Raw genomic sequence first — 20,311 nt, 5'->3', positions numbered from 1 at the left:
ATCTATCTATCTATCTATCTATCTATCTATCTATCTATCTATCTATCTATCTATCTATCTATCTATCTATCTATCTATCTATCTATCTATCTATCTATCTATCTATCTATCTATCTATCTATCTATCTATCTATCCCTGTTTTTACCTTAAACGAGTCATGCCTTTACATCTAATTGGCCAGTCGCTAAAGCAGCATAGTCACAATAACCTTCTGGAAATATGCGCTTGTTTACTGCACACAATTTCGGGTGTCCTGTTTTATTTACAATATGAAGCTTTCATGTGAGGTCAAAATGCACTAGTTTTTATCATGCATCATGAGTAATGTCTCCGTATTTGACGTGGAAATCCAGATTAAACAAATAACTATCACATTGTCCACTGTCTTCTCTGTCAACACATATTAAATAAACTAATTACTTTCTCAAAACGTTGTCCAAATTCTGAGACAATTCTATAGCATATGTGATGCTGGCCAATAGAAGGCTCTTACAGCCATAAGAATACAAAGTCAGGTTTGAGTAACTGTTCACTATTAAATAATTATCCAGAGCACATTTTATAATTTCCTGTCTCATATCAAGTTGCATTGACCTATTAGTGAGCAACTTGTGTCAAACGTGGTCATGCGTGCTAATGTTTCAGGGACTGTGGAGCACACCCAAGCCCTGATCAGATTCAGGGCCGAAAATGAAGAGCAGTTCACAAAGAAAATGTTGACCACAAAACAACTGTGGGAGTGAGTAGCCTAACCCGCATTTCTCCAATCACATTGTGATAATGCATTAACCCACTCAAATGTCATAGAACAGCTGTCGAAGCGATCAGCCTGGAGGGGAGAATCACAGGACATCAGGCAGCAAAAACATGGGAAAACTTGCACATGAACGCATGTCATGGTTGTTTAGTGAGATATTTTAAGTGTTGATTTTACCTCTGATAAGTGATGGGTCTGCCAAACAAATTGTCGTTTTCATTTTTTAACAAAGATTTACAGCACTCCAAACTTTTCATCAGGCAGATCCGCGGTTTGAGTTTTCGTCTGGACGCCGATCTCGAGTTTGAGTATTGTAGTGTCCCGGGACTCGCATGCTCAAAAATCTATGGGTCCCAACATAGATCTATGGGTCCCCAAAATTTAGTGTCACGGGGTGGAGTGGAAGGCGGGGTGACCGGACCAGAACGGAGGCAGGAAGGCAGAACTCAATTGCGTGACGATCCAGAACTTTTATTTATCAAAATAAAAGTTGTCCATAACTCAGGGACAAGACAGAACAAAACAGGTTTTAACAAAACATGCAAACACAGGCTTCTTACAACTCAACAAGCAGGACAAGGCATAACAGAACGGACAGGGTATATATATAATGAGCCAGCACCCGCAAAGCCCACAATCCAGCCTTAAATAGCAGACACGCGATTAGTTGAACTGCTTCAGCTGGTGCCCAGGGGGCGGGGCAGACCGGTCGCCAAGGCGACCATGACAGAGCCCCCCCTTTAAGGGACAGCTCCCGAGGTCCCAAAAAAGAAAAAATTACTACCTCGCGCCCCGGAATGGTTCGACGCTCACGATTGGGGCAACCCCGCTCCCTCCTCCGAACACGCAGGAACGGGGAGAGGCAGGCGCCATCTGCGTCGGGCGGATCGGAATCGGCGCTCGGCAGCGGGGGTCCAGCGGGCAAACTGGACAGGCGAGACAGACAGGCAGAACCGGCGAGAACAGGACAGGTAAACAATGGAGTCGGACAGGCAGAATCAGGGGAGTCGGACTCAGGACAGGCAGATTCAGTAGAGTCGGACTCAGGACAGGCAGATTCAGTAGAGTCGGACTCAGGACAGGCAGATTCAGTAGAGTCGGACTCAGGACAGGCAGATTCAGTAGAGTCGGACTCAGGACAGGCAGATTCAGTAGAGTCGGACTCAGGACAGGCAGATTCAGTAGAGTCGGACTCAGGACAGGCAGATTCAGTAGAGTCGGACTCAGGACAGGCTGATTCAGTAGAGTCGGACTCAGGACAGGCAGATTCAGTAGAGTCGGACTCAGGACAGGCAGATTCAGAAGAGTCGGACTCAGGACAGGCAGATTCAGAAGAGTCGGACTCAGGACAGGCAGATTCAGAAGAGTCGGACTCAGGACAGGCAGATTCAGAAGAGTCGGACTCAGGACAGGCAGATTCAGAAGAGTCGGACTCAGGACAGGCAGATTCAGAAGAGTCGGACTCAGGACAGGCGGAATCAGAACAGGCAAGACAGGACAGGCGGAATCAGAACAGGCGGACTCAGGACAGGCGGAATCAGAACAGGCAAGACAGGACAGGCGGAATCAGAACAGGCAAGACAGGACAGGCGGAATCAGTACAGGCAAGACAGGACAGGCGGAATCAGAACAGGCAAGACAGGACAGGCGGAATCAGTACAGGCAAGACTGCAGGCAGGCCGGAGAGTCGAACAGGCAGGCAGGCCGGAGAGTCGAACAGGCAGGCAGGCCGGAGAGTCGAACAGGCAGGCAGGCCGGAGAGTCGAACGGGACAGGCGAAAACAGGACAGGCGGAGTCGGACTGGCAGGCAGCGGAGTCGGAGTCGGACTGGCAGGCCGCAGAGTCGGAGTCGGACTGGCAGGCCGCAGAGTCGGAGTCGGACTGGCAGGCCGCGGAGTCGGAGTCGGACTGGCAGGCCGCGGAGTCGGAGTCGGACAGGCAGGCGGCGGAGTCGGAGTCGGACAGGCAGGCGGCGGAGTCGGAGTCGGACAGGCAGGCCGGGGAGTCGGAGTCGGACAGGCAGGCCGGGGAGTCGGAGTCGGACAGGCAGGCCGGGGAGTCGGAGTCGGACAGGCAGGCCGGGGGGTCGGAGTCGGACAGGCAGGCCGGGGGGTCGGAGTCGGACAGGCAGGCCGGGGGGTCTGAGTCGGACAGGCAGCCCGGGGTTCGGAGTCGGACAGGCAGGCCGGGGAGTCGGAGTCGGACAGGCAGGCCGGGGGGTCGGAGTCGGACAGGCAGGCCGGGGGGTCGGAGTCGGACAGGCAGGCCGGAGAGTCGAACAAGACAGGCAGGGGAGTCGAACAAGACAGGCAGGGGAGTCGAACAAGACAGGCAGGGGAGTCGAACAGGACAGGCGAAAACAGGACAGGCGGAGTCAAACTGGCAGGCGGCGGAGTCGGAGTCGGACTGGCAGGCGGCGGAGTCGGAGTCGGACTGGCAGGCGGTGGAGTCGGAGTCGGACTGGCACGCGGCGGAGTCGGAGTCGGACTGGCAGGACGGGGAGTGGGACTGGCAGGACGGGGAGTGGGACTGGCAGGACGGGGAGTCGGACTGGCAGGACGGGGAGTCGGAATGGCAGGCGTCAAATCCTCCCGGGACCCCATTCAAGGCACAGCATAGGCCACGACGGGCGGGGCCGTGGTTCGAACGAGGAGGGAAGGATACCTCAATGGGTGCGTGCCAAACGGCGTCCTCCAGCTCTCCCCAAACGCGCAGGGATCGTTCGCTGAGTTCAAATGTTGGCTGGCTCATTCTGTCACGGGGTGGAGTGGAAGGCGGGGTGACCGGACCAGAACGGAGGCAGGAGGCAGGAAGGCAGAACTCAATTGCGTGACGATCCAGAACTTTTATTTATCAAAATAAAAGTTGTCCATAACTCAGGGACAAGACAGAACAAAACAGGTTTTAACAAAACGTGCAAACACAGGCTTCTTCCAACTCAACAAGCAGGACAAGGCATAACAGAACGGACAGGGTATATATATAATGAGCCAGCACCCGCAAAGCCCACAATCCAGCCTTAAATAGCAGACACGCGATTAGTTGAACTGCTTCAGCTGGTGCCCAGGGGGCGGGGCAGACCGGTCGCCAAGGCGACCATGACATTTAGTGTGCTCCATGCCCTTACAAACTGTCGTATTTTCCCTTACAAAATACAAAAAAATCTTTTTTTTTTTTTCAAACATGTTTATTTATGTAGTTTAACATGTTATATTGTACATGTGTTTCCTTACATCATATATATTGTTAATGAACATTTTGTTATGAGACACTGAGTTGCTCGACATGAATAAGGTTTATAATAAAAAAAAAAGTTCAAAAATGAAGTCGCTTGGACGTTCACTGTAGAAGGAAAAAATACATGCAAATATAATTACCGGTAAGTAGAATAATACATTTTCTTATTCAAATTATTAATTCATTTTCTGCATTAGATTATTGTTGCTAATATGCTGATTAAAAGGGATCGCCACAAACCTGTCTTTTTTCATTTTCTCCTTTTATACTTCCTTTTTTTCTTAACTTCTTTATACAACATAATCATTCGTAATATAATGCATCAAAGCAAGTGAGCCGTTTGAGAGCCGGCTTTAATGAGTTGAGCCGAAAAAGCCGGTTCTCTAAAAAGAGACGGACTACACTACTCGAACTCGAGATCGGCGTCCAGACGAAAACTCAAACCGCGAGACCAAAACAACAATGGCGGATCTGCCTGACGAAAAGTTTGGAGTGCGGTAAATCTTTGTTAAAAAATGAAAACGACAATTTGTTTGGCAGAATTGGTTTAATTTTCCATTTTCAATCTGTTTCTCATTGGATACTTCCCAACAAAGCAGATAGAATTCGAACAAGATTTTTTTTTTCAATACTGCAATAAAGATCTGAGAATGTAAAGGTGGTTTCATGAAATTATCCAATATCAGCAACAAATATTAGCCTACAAAATACTTACATACTGACTCATCCTTAATAATTACCTGTAACTTTCCTTCTTAAGTATGCTTTTTATTTATTTAGCATGTTTTTCACTTATTTCATATGTCCTGTCCAGCTTACACGCTAACATAAAGCTTAAAAATGCATATGAATGCATGTCATGGTTGTTTAGTGAGATATTTGAAGTATGTTATCTTATTGCAACTTACTGCTATTTTTTACATGAGAAGCAATTGGTGGATCAGAGACTCATCGAATTGTTTTTAAGCATTTAAAGCACTTCCTCCTTTTTAAAAATTTAAATACTAAAACATAATGCCAGCCCATCTCCTTGCCATGATATACCTTTGCCATCCCTAGAAGGATCATACTTGAAGGTCAAAGCATCCATCAAAAACACAACTGAGTACTGTATTTACCTTATCAAACCTAATTGTTCAAGTGTATATGCAATCTGCACATTTATCATGTAAAAGTACAATGTTTTTCACTTATTTCATATGTCCTGTCCAGCTTACACGCTAACATAAAGCTTAAAAATGCATATGAATGCATGTCATGGTTGTTTAGTGAGATATTTGAAGTATGTTATCTTATTGCAACTTACTGCTATTTTTTACATGAGAAGCAATTGGTGGATCAGAGACTCATCGAATTGTTTTTAAGCATTTAAAGCACTTCCTCCTTTTTAAAAATTTAAATACTAAAACATAATGCCAGCCCATCTTCTTGCCATGATATACCTTTGCCATCCCTAGAAGGATCATACTTGAAGGTCAAAGCATCCATCAAAAACACAACTGAGTACTGTATTTACCTTATCAAACCTAATTGTTCAAGTGTATATGCAATCTGCACATTTATCATGTAAAAGTACAATGTTGATGTACATTACCATGGCAGGCGTTTGACATAATTCTCAAGATCTTCCTAACATGTGAGCAGTCTGATTTCTGCACTTTTGAGCTAGCCTGTAGGCTTTTTCTTTGCAACTTCAAATTTTGCAGGATAATTTCTGTGCATTAGCCCTTTTAAACGCATTTTCTTATCCATGCATATTGGTTTTAACTTATAAAAGTATGTAAACATTTCTGGACGCACTTACTGATTGAAGTGATGAGAACAATTTATACAATGAATGTAGTTTTTCAATAATGTCATAATATAAAGTAAACCTTAACCAAACATTGTTTTTTCACATTTTACATTTCTTACTGTTAATTAAAGCTACTTACTAATTAAATTATCTTAGGCAAACATAGCAGGGTGCTTGCAGGGTCTACAACACATCACAAACTTCAGAAGCAACAACCTGGCAACTGTTCGGGCTGATGCTTCTCTAGCTGCGGATCTTAATCAGTTCTTTGCTCGCTTTGAAGCTGGAAGGCCACAACCAGTCACATCACACCCACCAACAACAAGCAGTAACACACCGGCACTTCAGGAGCATGAAGTAAGGCGTGTGCTAAAAACTGTTAACCCCAGGAAGGCAGCTGGCCCGGATGGAGTACCAGGCAGGGTACTCAGGCACTGTGCCGATCCACTGGCTGGGGTCTTCACCACCATCTTCAACCAGTCCCTGTCACAGGCTACGGTCCCACCCTGCTTCAAAGCCTCCACCATCATTCCCATCCCCAAGAAGTCAGTAGTGGAAAGCCTTAACGACTACAGGCCTGTCGCACTTACGCCTGTGGTCATGAAGTGCTTTGAGAGGTTCGTGTCCCAGCACATCAAGGACTCCCTGCCACCCACACTGGACCCCCACCAGTTTGCCTACAGGCAAACCGCTTCACTGACGACGCCATGAACACAGCAATTCACACTGCGCTGAGACACCTGAACCACCGGGGGAGCAATGTCAGAATGCTCTTTCAGCCTTCAACACCATTATCCCGGAGATCCTAGTGGAGAAACTCTCTCACCTAGGACTCTCTTCCTCCATCTGCTACTGGATAATGGACTTCCTTTCAAACCGCCCACCGTCCGTGAAACTCTGCAACCACGCCTCTCCCACCCTAACACTGAGCACTGGCTCCCCCAAGGATGTGCACTGAGCCCCCTGCTTTTCACCCTCTACATCTTTGACTGCTCACCGACCCACCTCACTAACACAATTGTTAAGTACGCCGATGATACTACCTTGGTCGGCCTCATCTCTATAGGGGACGAGGCGGCGTACATGGATGAGGTGGAGTGTGGTGTTTGAAAAACCACCTCATACTGAACACCACAAAAACAAAATAACTCATACTGGACTTCAGGAGGAAAGGCAGGAACCCAGCACCACTTATTATAAATAGAGACTGTGAAGAGAGAGAGTCCATTCTTTCAAATTCCTGGGTGTGCACTCCGATGACCTCTCCTGGTCTGCAAACACCAGAGCGGTGGTAGGGAAGGCCCAGCAGCGACTCCATTTCCTGAGAGTGCTCTGGAAAAATCATCTGAAACAGCAGCTGCTGGTGTCCTTTTACAAAGCCACAGTGGAGAGCATTCTAACATACTGCATTACGGTGTGGCATAATGGGTGCACGGCAGCAGACAGGAAAATGCTCCAGAGGGTCATCAACACAGCCCAAAGAATCATTGGTTGCTCTCTACCTAGTCTGGAGGATATTGCCTGCTCTCGCTATCTCAGCAAAACAGAAAAGATCATCAAGGACTTTTCTCACCCTGGCCACCACCTCTTCGACCTGCTGCCTTCCGGCAGACGCTACAGGTCACAGAAAACAAAAATAAACAGACTCAGAGACCGTTTCTTCCCCAGAGCCATTACCATCCATAACACACACCGCACAAAAAACGGAAACTCTTGCAAACACAGTACCTCATACAGATATAAAATTGTATTCATGCCTATGCTCACTTTTCACAATGTTGCCTATTTTTGCACTACCGCATATTGCACTAATACGATCCCAAAACTTGTATGTAACATACTACATGCCCACATTTGTTGTGTAAATATTGTGTAAATTATAAACTTTATCTTATTGTTTCTTTATATTGTGTAAATCATAATCTTATCTTCTTTGTCCCTTTATCTTCTTTGTTTTCTTTTATCCTCACTGTTAAATGTGAAATTGGAGTGCCACGTCCAATTTCGTTGTCACAAATGTTCAACCCATTTTGTAACAATGACAATAAAGGTATATTCTATTCTATTCTATTCTATTCTATTCTATTTTACAATTATTTTCCATGCACACAATGATAAAACACTGATTCAGTCTGAAACAGTCAGTGTAGTTTAGAAATTCCATTGTATACCATGATACAGTAGTTTTGATGACTTCACTGACTTAATATGTATATGTACTTTAAATACCCCCAGAGGAATACTGTAATTGTAAGCTGCACTCTATAAATTGGTTGATATATTTGCAGCTAAATAAATTCAATAAAAAGTACATTTGCATAAATCATATTTGGGGTTGTATTGTTGTTCTTTATTCAAGGTATGTTATAGTTTTCTTTTATATTGGACCCTTTAATATTACTCCTGAATTATTTGGAATTACTCTCATGTGCTAGCAGAGAAAACGTCTGTTTTAATGTGTCCTCTTGTTGGAATTTCTTGTTAAATCAACACAAACTTCAATTAATCATCTGACTCCAATTTGTGACCTTTCCCAATCACCACTCATCCAAACAATTTGCGCGCTCTTTTCTGCATAGAAAGTTCTCCAGAAGCCGGCATTTTCACTCACGAGTGGATTTATTTCTAACACACAAATCAATACAGCTCTGCAAGCTTCTCATTCCAACAGCCGACTCTTCTCCTTCTTCCGAGGTACTCAGCAAAGAATCTCCTCTGCCACTTGGTTGCTTTCCATTGGTCTCTCGTCCCGGAAGAGTGGCGCGTCGTCTCCGCCCAGTTGCGGCGCAGCCCGGTCCCATTGGTCTGCTGTTCCCGGAAGAATGGCGCGTCAACCTCCACCGCCTCGGCCCCCAGAGAGCTGGTCACCTCCCACTGCTTGAGAGCTGCCCCACGTCAAAATCTACTCCAGAAAACTATTGCACAAAACACAGAGAGTCCAACAGACACACCCAAATTCAAACTTCCATATTCCTTTACTCTGTAGAAATAATAATTTATAGAATTTTTGTGTTTTACATGATATTATTTTCCTTATTTTCCTTCCTATCATTGTCCTTGCTGTGCATACATTTTTAAGGTCAATTGATTTACTTTAATTCCCTGCTCATATAATTTGATTTTCAAATAATACACTGGCCTACTGTTGAATGCAAACACCATTCGACACCTACTGTGCAGTCTAGGTTTTAAACATGATTTCTAGTACTTTCTGAGGCCGTGGATTCGAATATGACAACCATTTTTTGATTGGAGTAATCTGATCATCGCCAGAACGAATTGTAAAAAAAAACAGAATATTTCCGGACCTGCTTTGGCTATTTTGCAGTGTGCATGTCATCATAGCAAAAATTTTCAAACAAACTGCGTATCTAAACAGAAACCTTGTACTTAGCTGAAGATGTCAAAAATAAGGGAGAAATGGAATTCAAGTATTTTGGGCAAGTCAAGTTCAATTTGACCAGTTTCCATCTTTGAACTAATGCAGTTTCTTGAATAAACAGTATTAAACATACTTATGTGTAGCATTTGTAAAGCATCACCAGTTAAACAATTCATAGAATAGGAAACTTGTATTTCTTTTTTAGCTATGACCTACAAATACAAAAAATATGATTTGAACATTGTTAAGGTCGCACAGTGGGCGTCTGATTTTCTCAACCATGTGCGAGAATCCAGATAGCTTCAACATGTGTATCTCAGCTGTAAAGAAGACATGAATGAAATGAAATATATAGTGCTTTTCAAGTCAATGACTTCCCAAAGCGCTTTACACTGTGCTTCACATTTCCCAATAGCAGCCGTGATCTGTGCAGCCATGCAAGGCGCTAACCTGCTTATTGAGGGTTCAGTGTCTTACCCAAGGACACTTCGACATGTAACACTGACAAGCCGGGATTCGAACTGGGATCCCTTAATCCTAAAACGATCGCTCTACCTCCTGAGCTACTGCCGCCCCGGGAAATTTAAGGCCTGGATCTATCAGCGTGGTATCCAGCCTCGTCTTCTCTGGCCGCTCCTGATGTACGAATTCCCCATGACCACCGTTTTAAAAGGAAGATCAGGTCATTTTGTGCAGGTGGCTGGGCCTGCCAGGGAGCCTAAGCAACATTGTCCTGTTTGTGCATATCACTAAGCTGCAATGTCTCTATCGCAGCAATGTTCGCTGTAAGCTTCCAGGGGTCTGAGCAATCACAAAACGTCTGTGATTGTCGTTTAGAATAACGGTGAGCGACATCAATCCCAAGCGTGGCGACCAAATTTAGCAAACATGTTAAAAACCTGACCTAAAATCAAGTTACATGCTGAGTTTCCGGCAATACTAAATTATTTTTTCACATATTAATGAATTGGGTAATGTACTATTGAAAAGGTTGCATGGCCCACAAACGTGTTATTTTTTTCCAACAACTTTTTCATGATTTTGTGGATTTGTTTAATTGGTTGCACAAAACAGATCTAATCACACTTTTTTAGTGAAAGTACAATTCTGGCAAAAATATTGGCTTGATTTATTTGCAAATAATGTGTCTTTGTTTCCCTGTTTTTTTCTTGCTAATTTCGATCCCTTTTAGCTATTTTTCTTCCTCTTTTTCATTCTTAGCTTTTTAATTGACTTAATTCCTTTTTTCTTGCCCTTTAGTTCTTTTGTTCTCTTGATTCCTTTTTTTCTTTTATTTACTTCCTTTTCCATTTTCCCTAGCTTTTTACTTCTTTTTTCTGGCCTTTATTGTTTTTTTCCCTCTACTTTTTTCTTGCTATTTCTCCCTCATTACTGTTCTTTTTCTTTTTTCTCTTTTTTTACTTGTTTTTTTGCCAGGTTTGCTTTTTGTGTATGGATTGGACACTTGTCTGGTTTTAAGACCTGGTCGGTTTTGTTTGAGCCATACATCACTATTGGTACCACCACACCTTTATACAATCCTCACTTTGTATCCATTTGCAGACCTCTACAATCCGTTCAGGACACCCATTGCCTGGCACCCTTCACCCACCCTCTTCTTCACATACTCCTCCAAACATCACCTGCTGACACAGTACATACCGAGATACTTAAAACCATCTACCTCCTGCAACTTATACTGTCGTGATTGCCTATGTGAAGTCACCGGGGGCAATCGTTAAGCACGCTGGAGCGCATTTCCTGATTGGCTGACGTTCTCCTCTTAGGCTGTCTGCGTCCAGAGATGGACGTCCGGGTATACTCTTTGTGTCCCTGAGTGCTTTGCCGGACTACAAGGTACCCACGACTCCTCTTGCCTGATTCATGTCTGTCTCTCGTTTTTTGACCCATTTCCGTTCCACGTTTTGTGACCTACTCTCCCGCCCCGGCCATCGACTTACCTGCTAAGCTGCACCTTCCGTCTATCCGTCACGGAGCTGCCATTCCGCCCGAAGAGGCTGACGACCAACAAGCGCCGACGTCCCAAGCCAGCTCCAACAACTCTTTCAAATAAAAACTCTGAAACTAACGCTATTGGATCCGAGAGTCCGTTCTGGTTCCATGACATGGATCCACAGAGGTTTCTCTCCCTTCCGGAGAATGCAGAAATGCCGAGCAGCAATCCGCGTTACAGCGCCTACTCCAAACTGAAGGCGCGGTACAGCAAATAGCCCATGACGTATCCACCCTGGTTCGGCAAGTACAACACTGGGCAAGTTTTCCCGGCATGTTTTCACAGCAAACCACCTCATCAGGGCAAAGCAACACTTCCTCGGCATTGTTGAACCACGAGTGGGTGCGCCGGAAAAGTTCTGTGGAGATCCGCCCCTTCCTTGTAAATTGTCAGCTGATATTCGACCTGCAGCCCCGCATTTTCGGGACCGAAGCGACGAAATAAATAATTTGTCTGGAAGAGCCCGTCTCTGGGGAACGGCCGCATATGAACGAGGGGCGATGGCGTTCACCTCATTTAGTCTCCTGGCCCAAGAAATGATTAAGGTTTTTGACTCTGGTTCCTTGCCGCTCGTTCGTTCATGAACATTCGCCAGAAGGGACGTTCCATTGCCGATTACGCAATCGACTTCCGTACGCTAGCGGCCAAAAGTCACTGGAATGAGGAGGCGCTGGTCGACGCCTACCTCCACAGTCTGGACGGTTACCTCAAGGATGAATTAGTGTCCCACGCTCCTCCGGCAACACTTGACGAAGCTATTGACTTGACCGCCCGGATCGACCGTAGGGTTTAGGCGAGACGCAGGGAGAGGGGAGGTCCCAGCCGATTCGTCACCAGGCCAGTTCAAGAAACCGGTAATGTTCCGAAACCCTCAACCGCGTCCACCACACCCTATGAGATGATGGATGTGGATCGTATTTCCCTCTCGGTCGAGGAACGCCAGCGTAGGCGTTCCGAACAGCTATGTTTTTACTGCGGCGGCGAAGGTCATAGAGTGGCCAATTGTCCGCTAAAAGGCCAACGCTCGTCGGACATAGGGGACGTCCGATTGAGCTCGGCTTTAGTTTTGTGCCCCAAGACTAATAGACCGGTCCTCCAGGCCCATCTCCTTCTTCCCGGTTCATCTCAGTCCTTTCATGCCCTGATCGATTCTGGCGCTGAAGCTAATATCCTTGATCTGTCCCTCGCACGCAAATTGGGGATACCTGTTAAACCCCTTCCTAATCCAGTGTCAGCTTTAGATGGTCACCTGTTAGGCACCGTGTCTCAAATAACGGAACCCATAGAATTACAGTGGTCTGGAAATCACCGAGAGAAGATCCGATTCCATTTACTTCACTCCCCGAGCCAACCCCTCGTTCTGGGTCATCCATGGTTGGTCCAACACAACCCCCACTTTGACTGGCGTACTGGGTCAATACTGGAATGGGGCATGGACTGTCACCAAACCTGTCTGCGAGCCGCTCCTTACCCTGATCGTTCTACTTCCCCAAAGGCTCCACCCGATTTGTCCAAAGTCCCAGTTTGCTACCACCACCTACGGGAAGTGTTCAGTAAAGCTAAGGCCTCTTCCCTACCGCCTCATAGACCTTACGACTGCGCGATTAACCTTCTGCCAGGGTCCGCTCCTCCTCGGGGCCGCCTCTACTCCTTGTCAGTTCCCGAGAGGGAGGCTATGGAGGAGTACATTTCTGATGCCTTGGCGGCTGGTATTATCCGGCCCTCCTCTTCTCCTGCGGGGGCGGGGTTCTTCTTTGTCAGAAAGAAGGACGGGTCACTCTGACCCTGTAAAGACTATCGAGGGCTTAATGACATCACAGTTAAATATCGTTATCCTTTGCCACTGCTTGCCTCTGCTTTTGAACTTCTACAGGGGGCCACGATCTTCACTAAGCTTGACTTGCGAAACGCCTACCATTTAGTCCGAATCCGGGAGGGAGATGAGTGGAAAATGGCGTTCAACACACCCACCGGCCACTACGAGTACCTGGTAATGCCATTCGGGTTAAACAATGCCCCCGCCGTTTCCCAATCCTTTATTAATGACATTTTACGAGATGTGCTCAATCGCTTTGTATTTGTGTACCTGGATGATATTTTGATTTTTTTCCAAGTCCCTCGAGGAGCACCAAAAGCATGTCCAGCTCGTTCTCCGTTGTCTCCTGGAGAACTCTCTATCTGTTAAAGCGGAGAAGTACGAGTTCCATGCTGAGACTGTTTCGTTCCTGGGCTACATTGTGTCGGAGGAGAGCCTTCAGATGGACCCTGCCAAGGTATCAGCCGTTACCTCTTGGCCTGTCCCGGGGTCTCGCAAGAAACTTCAACATTTCCTAGGATTTGACAACTTTTACCGGAGGTTTATCAGAAACTACAGCTCGGTGGCAGCTGTATTCGTCCCTGAACCCTTACGGTCTGAGGTACTTCAATGGGGGCACGATTCTCGCCTGTCTTGCCACCCGGGGTCGGCTTGGACCCTCAGTTTTTTGTCCCAACGTTTCTGGTGGCCTTCCGTGGTCAAAGATGTTCGAGGATACCTATCAGCCTGTCAAGTTTGTGCCCAGAACAAGGCTTCTCACCAACGCCCGGCCGGCCTACTCCACCCTTTGCCGGTTCCCCGTCGGCCGTGGTCCCATATCGCCATGGACTTTGTGACAGGATTGCCAGTGTCTGAGGGGATGACAACCGTACTTACCATAGTGGTCCTGTTCAGCAAGATGGTCCATTTCGTGGCACTACCCAAACTCCCCTCCGCCAAAGAAACTGCGCTGGCAGTTCAGCAACATGTGTTCCGCCTCCATGGCATCCCTCAGGACATTGTCTCGGACCGGGGTCCCCAGCTCTCGTCCGGGTTTTGGAAGGAGTTCTGCTGTCTGCTGGAAGCCTCGGTTAGCCTCTCATCGGGGTTCCACCCTCAGTCCAACGGCCAGTCAGAGCGAGTTAACCAGGATCTGGAGACGGCGCGCCGCTGTATGGTCTCACGTGAACCATTGTCTTAGGCTCGGCAACTGGCATGGGTGGAGTATGCCCACAACTCCCTGGTTAGCTCCTCCACGGGAATGTCCCCCTTCAAGTGCGTGGCTGCCAACCTCCTATGTTCCCTAGCCAGGAAGGGGAAGCCTCCTGCCCGTCCGCTAGTGCTAATGCCCACCGCTGTCGACGAATCTGGGCTCGTGCCCGGGCCGCACTCCTCCGGGCAGGCAAGTCTCATTCAGTCGGGGCTAATCGACGGAGGAATCCAGCTCCGGACTACCATATGGGCCAGAGGGTGTGGCTTTCATCTGCTGATCTGCCACTGAGGGTTGAGTCGAAGAAACTGGCTCCTCTATTTCTAGGCCCGTTCCCCATGGAAAAAAATTATCAACCCCTCAGCAGTCCGTCTCCACCTTCCAAGGTCTATGAGGGTGCACCCCACGTTCCATGTCTCCTGGATCAAGCCCGTCAGCCAGAGCCCATTGGCACACGTACCACCTCCTCCCCCGGCTTTGCGCCTTCTGGACGGGGAACCTGTCTACACTGTGCGTCGCCTGCTCCGCTCCCGACGCAGGGGTCGGGGTTTCCAGTACTTGGTCGACTGGGAAGGATACGGCCCGGAGGAGAGGTCATGGGTCCCTACCCGGCAGATCCTGGACCGATCTCTCGTGGCGGAGTTCCATCGACTACATCCAGACCAACCAGCGCCGCACCGTTGTCGTCCTCGTGGGTCCGATACCGCGACCCTTCCACCTGCGGACCCACCCCCTGCCGCCCCTTCGAATGCTGACGATGGGGTGTCCGTTCCTTCAAAGGAATTCTGAGAGGTACTGTGCTATAACGTATTTTTTCTTGTTACCTATGGATTATTTTTTTTGTTCTAACCGGTGGATTGTTTATCCGTTCCTGGGGACCGCCGGTGTGGTATCTGTGGACTACTGGCCCCCCTTTTTGGGATTATTGGTGACTTTTTTTGGGGGATTACTTGTGACTTGCCTGTGTTTGCCTATGACTTTTTGTTCCCTTGGATTATCTGTGTTTCTCTGTGACGTGTTTTGGATTTTTTTTTTTTTGTGGGACTTCTGGAGCCGTTCCTTGAGGGGGGGGTTCTGTCGTGATTGCCTAAGTGAAGTCACCTGGGGCAATCGTTTGGCGCGCTGGAGCGCACTTCCTGATTGGCTGACGTTCTCCACTTAAGCGGTCTGCGTCCAGAGAGGGTATACTCTTTGTATCCCTGAGTGCTTCACCAGACTACAAGGTACCCACGACTCCTCTTGCCTGATTCATCCCTGTCTCTCGTTTTTTGACCTACTTCCGTTCCACGTTTTGCGACCTACTCTCCCGCCCCGGCCATCGACTTACCTGCTAAACTGCACCTTCCGTCTATCCGTCACGGAGCTGCCATTCCGCCCGAAGAGGCTGACGACCAACAAGCGCCGACGTCCCAAACCAGCTCCAACAACTCTTTCAAATAAAAACTCTGAAACTAACGCTATTGGTTCCGAGAGTCCGTTCTGGTTCATGACATATACCATTTAACATCATCTCTAATCCACCTACCTCACCACCTCTCAAACACCTCATTACGTAACTCTAATCTGCATTCCCCTTATGCTTACATCTCTTACATACTCCACTACCAAGGCACTCAGTCCTGCTGCAGAGTCAGGCACCAAAGCAGAGTGATCTGCAAACAACAGCTGACAGACATCATGCAGATATATTGTAAAATATTCCACATGGCGGGGATTTGAGAAATCTAGCTTCGAAGTTGACCAATTGGGGTCATAACCTGTAGAGTTGTGACGTAACCAAATGACAACAAAGACTCATAACAATGGCGGGTCCTGTTGAAAAACAGTTGGCAATTATAGTACAGCGATTGCATAGAGCTCATTTCTGCTTGGAAATATTGGGTGTGCGTTGCCCACCCTTGGTAACGCCCCTGCCCCTGATTTAAATGTAACAACAAGTACTTGACACTAAATCAATGAACGAGATGATCAGGTACGGCAGTCCTCGTCAAGATACGGAGTTTGATTCGAATCTGGAGGTGTCACCTTCGTAAGGTTGTTATAAAACCTGTAGTCAGACTCTTGTTGTGTGACAAGCTGCTCCCATTTCTGTAAAGAAAGATGTGATAAGTGTACTTTCCAGGTTCCGATTTTCGCACATTGTACCCGGGGAGACTTGTACCCAAAGTCGGCCAACTTAGGTATAGAGAAGGAATTTGAATGAATGGACTAGAAGGGAACTCTTTTTAATGGTAAGAAATTCAGGTATATGTAGACCAGTTAACAGAAAAACATACCTTCTGGATAATAAAAAGTGATTTGACGTTCCGTTCAACAATAAAGCAAGCATCTTCCCATTCTTCCCGAAATGCCCTGTGTTCATCTTCATATTTCCGTTTTGCTTTGCATTTTGCCATTTTGACCATGAGGGAAAAGTCTGCACGCTCATGAAATGTTTAATTACTTTCCCGGCATTAGACGTAACCTACGCAGATGATTGGCAGTCAGTTATGTGTCCGGAGCAGCATAAAAACAACAAATCTGCCAAATTAATTACAAAATATTATTTATTATTTGTTATTAACGTTGATGGATTCACGTGTGTTTTAAGAGGGGGGACAAACTAAACATGAAACGAAGCAAAGAGCCACAGAATAAAGAAAATATGATGAGGCCAAGAGCCGCATGCGGCTCTAGAGCAGCGTGTTCGCCACCCCTGCATTAGGCCATAACCAGTTGTTTACGTGTGGTAAACTCTATCTATCTATCAACCGTGGTCATATCCCTCAAGAGGGGTGACCGACAGGAAGACAGACACATACAATAACAATGAAATAAATCAAATTAAAAAAGGGAAAAAATACCAAAAAAACACACACAAAGATTTTTGGACCATGGCCAACCCAAATGCCCGAACACCTAAAAAATGTTAGGCACCTCGGCACATAAGTTTGTCATGATTTCGTCCCTCCAGATGAAACGGGACACAAGAAAGCGGCCATGTCACTTGGGTCAGGGTGACACAACACACTCTTTTATTCAACATCAGGGCCCGACAGCTTTCACTGGTTTACCCCTGCCGCATCACACAGGTGGCCTGCCCATCCCTTACAACGCGTTCAAACATCCCACTATCCTTTTACAACACCTCTCCTTTCATTCCTATCACCAATAAGAGCTCTAGCTTCCACTAGATTTAGACCTCTTTCCTGCAGTGCACTCATAACACCATCCATCCAAGTCAATCGCGGCCTTCCTCTTGGTAAACTCTGGGAGGGGCTAAATAGCAACACGTACTGTACTGTATTTTTTACTTTGAATCCTGGAACGCCTTTGTAACTAGAGGCAATATTTTACTGTTCAGGTACTTAGTAACCCAAACTTTGGTACGTAGAGACATTCAGAAGCAGAGGTACCCCTGTATCTATGGTTAAAACTGCACAATCCTTTCATTTCAACAAACTTGAGAAATATAATTATTTTCCTGATTCAGGTCTTTGCTTGTAATTGGGATTGGATGGTGGGTTCTGAACTAAGACCAGTTGAGAACAACTGTACCAAATAATCTACGTCATTTAAAAAAAATTCAACGTTCATCAGTCCGGCCCTCTGCTTGTAGCTTAGTTTTTCATTTGGCCCTTCCATCCGTTTGGGTGGAAGGGCCGAAACGGATGGAAGGGCCGAATGGAAAACTTGTTTGGGTATTTGGGCATTTGGGTTGGCCATGGTCAATTTTTGTGTGTTTTTTGTTACGTTTTCCTTTTTTTCTTTTCTTTGTTTTTGTGTATCTGTTTGTCTTGCTGTCGGTCACCCCTCTCGAGGGATATGACCAGGGTAGATATATTCATTGGAAGCCTAAATTACTTTTTAGTGTGGGTGGATGAATGGATGTGAGTCGGCATGTTTAGAACCGCAACTATGAAGGAAGGAAGGGGTCAGCAATATTCGCACATTGTCACATTAACAAAATCGTGAATATTATAGACCACTTTCTGTGTTTGTAAACAAGTGTGACGTAACAATGCTGTACTTGCATGGTTGAGGCAAAATTGAATTTATGTCAGTTTATAGCAGCACATTGACAGAAAAAGATAGTAAATCTTAGATAATAACATCTCAAAAAAGCACAAAGTTTATGCAACAGCAAGATTGCAAATATATTTGAGTGATAGAAGTCAACATAAAATAAAAAACCCATTCTTTTGATCAGCGCTACACATTGATTGTGCAAACCATCTTTTTATTTTAGTGCTTTTGCGCATGTTTTGTCTAATTAACAACTCTGGTCCATATCAGGTAAATAACAAGTAAAATAGCTTTGTATGACAACAAGTTAAATTGACGAACATAGTGGCTCAGATGACCAGTTCCTATGTACCAGTGGTCGGCAACCTATGACACGCGTGCCAGCAGTGGCACACGAGGGGTTAACCAGTGCCACGTGAGACCATGCACATTTTTACCTGAAATTTAGCCATTTTCAGTTGCGCGTCGTGTTTAGCGACCCTCCTTTTCTGTTTCGTGTGTGAGTGCGTGTCTGCGCCGTGCCGAGGAGAGGAGAGCTCCGTGTTTTAACGCAGCCAACGAAACACACACGCGCGATAAATGAATAAATAATGACGGCTCCTCGAGCGAAAACATCTCGTTTTTTCCAGCCAGCGTTGACAGACGAATGAGGCTTGGTGCAAAAAATAACCGTGCTGTGTTGTGCATTATGCCTCGAGAGCTTTGTACCTCGCACAGCAAGAGTTATACGTCATCACGAGACAAAACATGAACATGAATTCAAGGATGAGTCTGACAAGGCGCAGATATTAAAACGCGCTGTGTTCATGTACGGCCTAAAAACACAGACCCTGAAAACCTTTGTCACCGCTAAAAACACGATCACATTGTTCACTGCGTAGCAAAGCACAGAAAACCATTTACTGATGGCGAATATTTTTAAGAAGCGTGTGTGTGCGTGTATGTATGCGTGTGTGCGCGTGTGTGTGCACGCATGCCTTCTGCTTTGCTGTTGTTATTTCAAGTTTTAATATTTTCTGCAACCAGATATTATTGATGAATGGTATGGTAGCTGTCCATAGCACTTGTTTTTTGATTGTAGTTCATTGTTAATGAAGAATGGTTAATTCTGGTTAATTATTGTAGCAAAAAGTTAAGGTCGTGGATGGCTACAGGCCTTTCCACTTGTTATTCACATTCATTTTTAAGTTCATTGATGAGCAAGAATAGTGGAAGATAAATTGGTCAGTTATACTAGTGTTTTTCAACCAGTGGGCCGGGGGCACACTGGTGTACCGTAAGACCTTGTCTAGTGTGCTGCTGGAATTCGCCCAATTTTATCTTAGCAAAAAAATCAGGCCATTATTCAGTATTTTTTGCAATCTTCAGACGAGGAACTGTAATTGTCATCCATAGCAGTAGGTGGCAGTAGATTTCTTTATACTTTTTATGTACTAATTATCTGCTCATGAGGTAGCAAACGACATTTAAAAACTTGTGTCACAAAGTGGTTCAAGATTGCACTGTAAAAAATAAAAACATAAATAAAGCACATCATTCTTTTTTATTTTAAGTATTATTTTCTTTTTATATCCTAATTATCTTCTTATGAGGTAGTACAGTGAAATATTTGACATAACTTCATTTTCAAACATTTTCGATGGACGGTGTGCCTCAGAACTTTTTTTTTATAAATAAAAGTGTACCTTGCTTCAAAAAGAATTGAAAAACCCTGCATTATTGGATTAAAATGTATATCCATGTTGTATATTTGGACTGGTGTAAAATGACAGCTCTGTTGGATATTAAAAATTTTTGTGCGAGTCATTAATCTTGGTGTGGCACACTGATTTACAAGGACATTTGAAAGTGGCACTCCAAACCAAAAAGGTTCCTGACCCCTGCTATATACAGTATCTTGAGTCTTAATTTTTTGTCTTTTGTGTGAAATGAAATGAAATGATCTGCATTTATATAGCGCTTTTCAAGTCAATGACTTCCCAAAGCGCTTTACATTGTGCTTCACATTTCCCGGCCGTGATCTGTGCAGCCATGTAAGGCGCTAACCTGCTTATTGCGGGTAATTGGGGGTTCAATGTCTTACCCAAGGACACTTCGACATGTAACACGGATAA

The 20,311-nt window shown here is 45.7% G+C and overlaps 1 long non-coding RNA gene across 1 annotated transcript; it reads right to left on the bottom strand.

Annotated features, from left to right (window-relative positions):
* Nucleotides 1-8,391: 8,391 nt before the first annotated feature.
* Nucleotides 8,392-11,502, bottom strand: LOC148373204 (uncharacterized). The gene is made up of 2 exons (XR_015852679.1): nt 11,135-11,502; nt 8,392-8,706 (listed from the first exon to the last, which is right to left on the bottom strand). It is a non-coding gene; the product is annotated as an uncharacterized LOC148373204 (long non-coding RNA).
* Between the last annotated feature and the right edge of the window lie 8,809 nt (nt 11,503-20,311).

Source organism: Urocampus carinirostris, chromosome 1 (assembly GCF_059441175.1).
Source record: "Urocampus carinirostris isolate Australia breed hairy pipefish chromosome 1, RoL_Ucar_1.0, whole genome shotgun sequence".
NCBI classification, from domain to species: domain Eukaryota; kingdom Metazoa; phylum Chordata; class Actinopteri; order Syngnathiformes; family Syngnathidae; genus Urocampus; species Urocampus carinirostris.
This window is presented reverse-complemented; position numbering and strand designations above follow the sequence as displayed.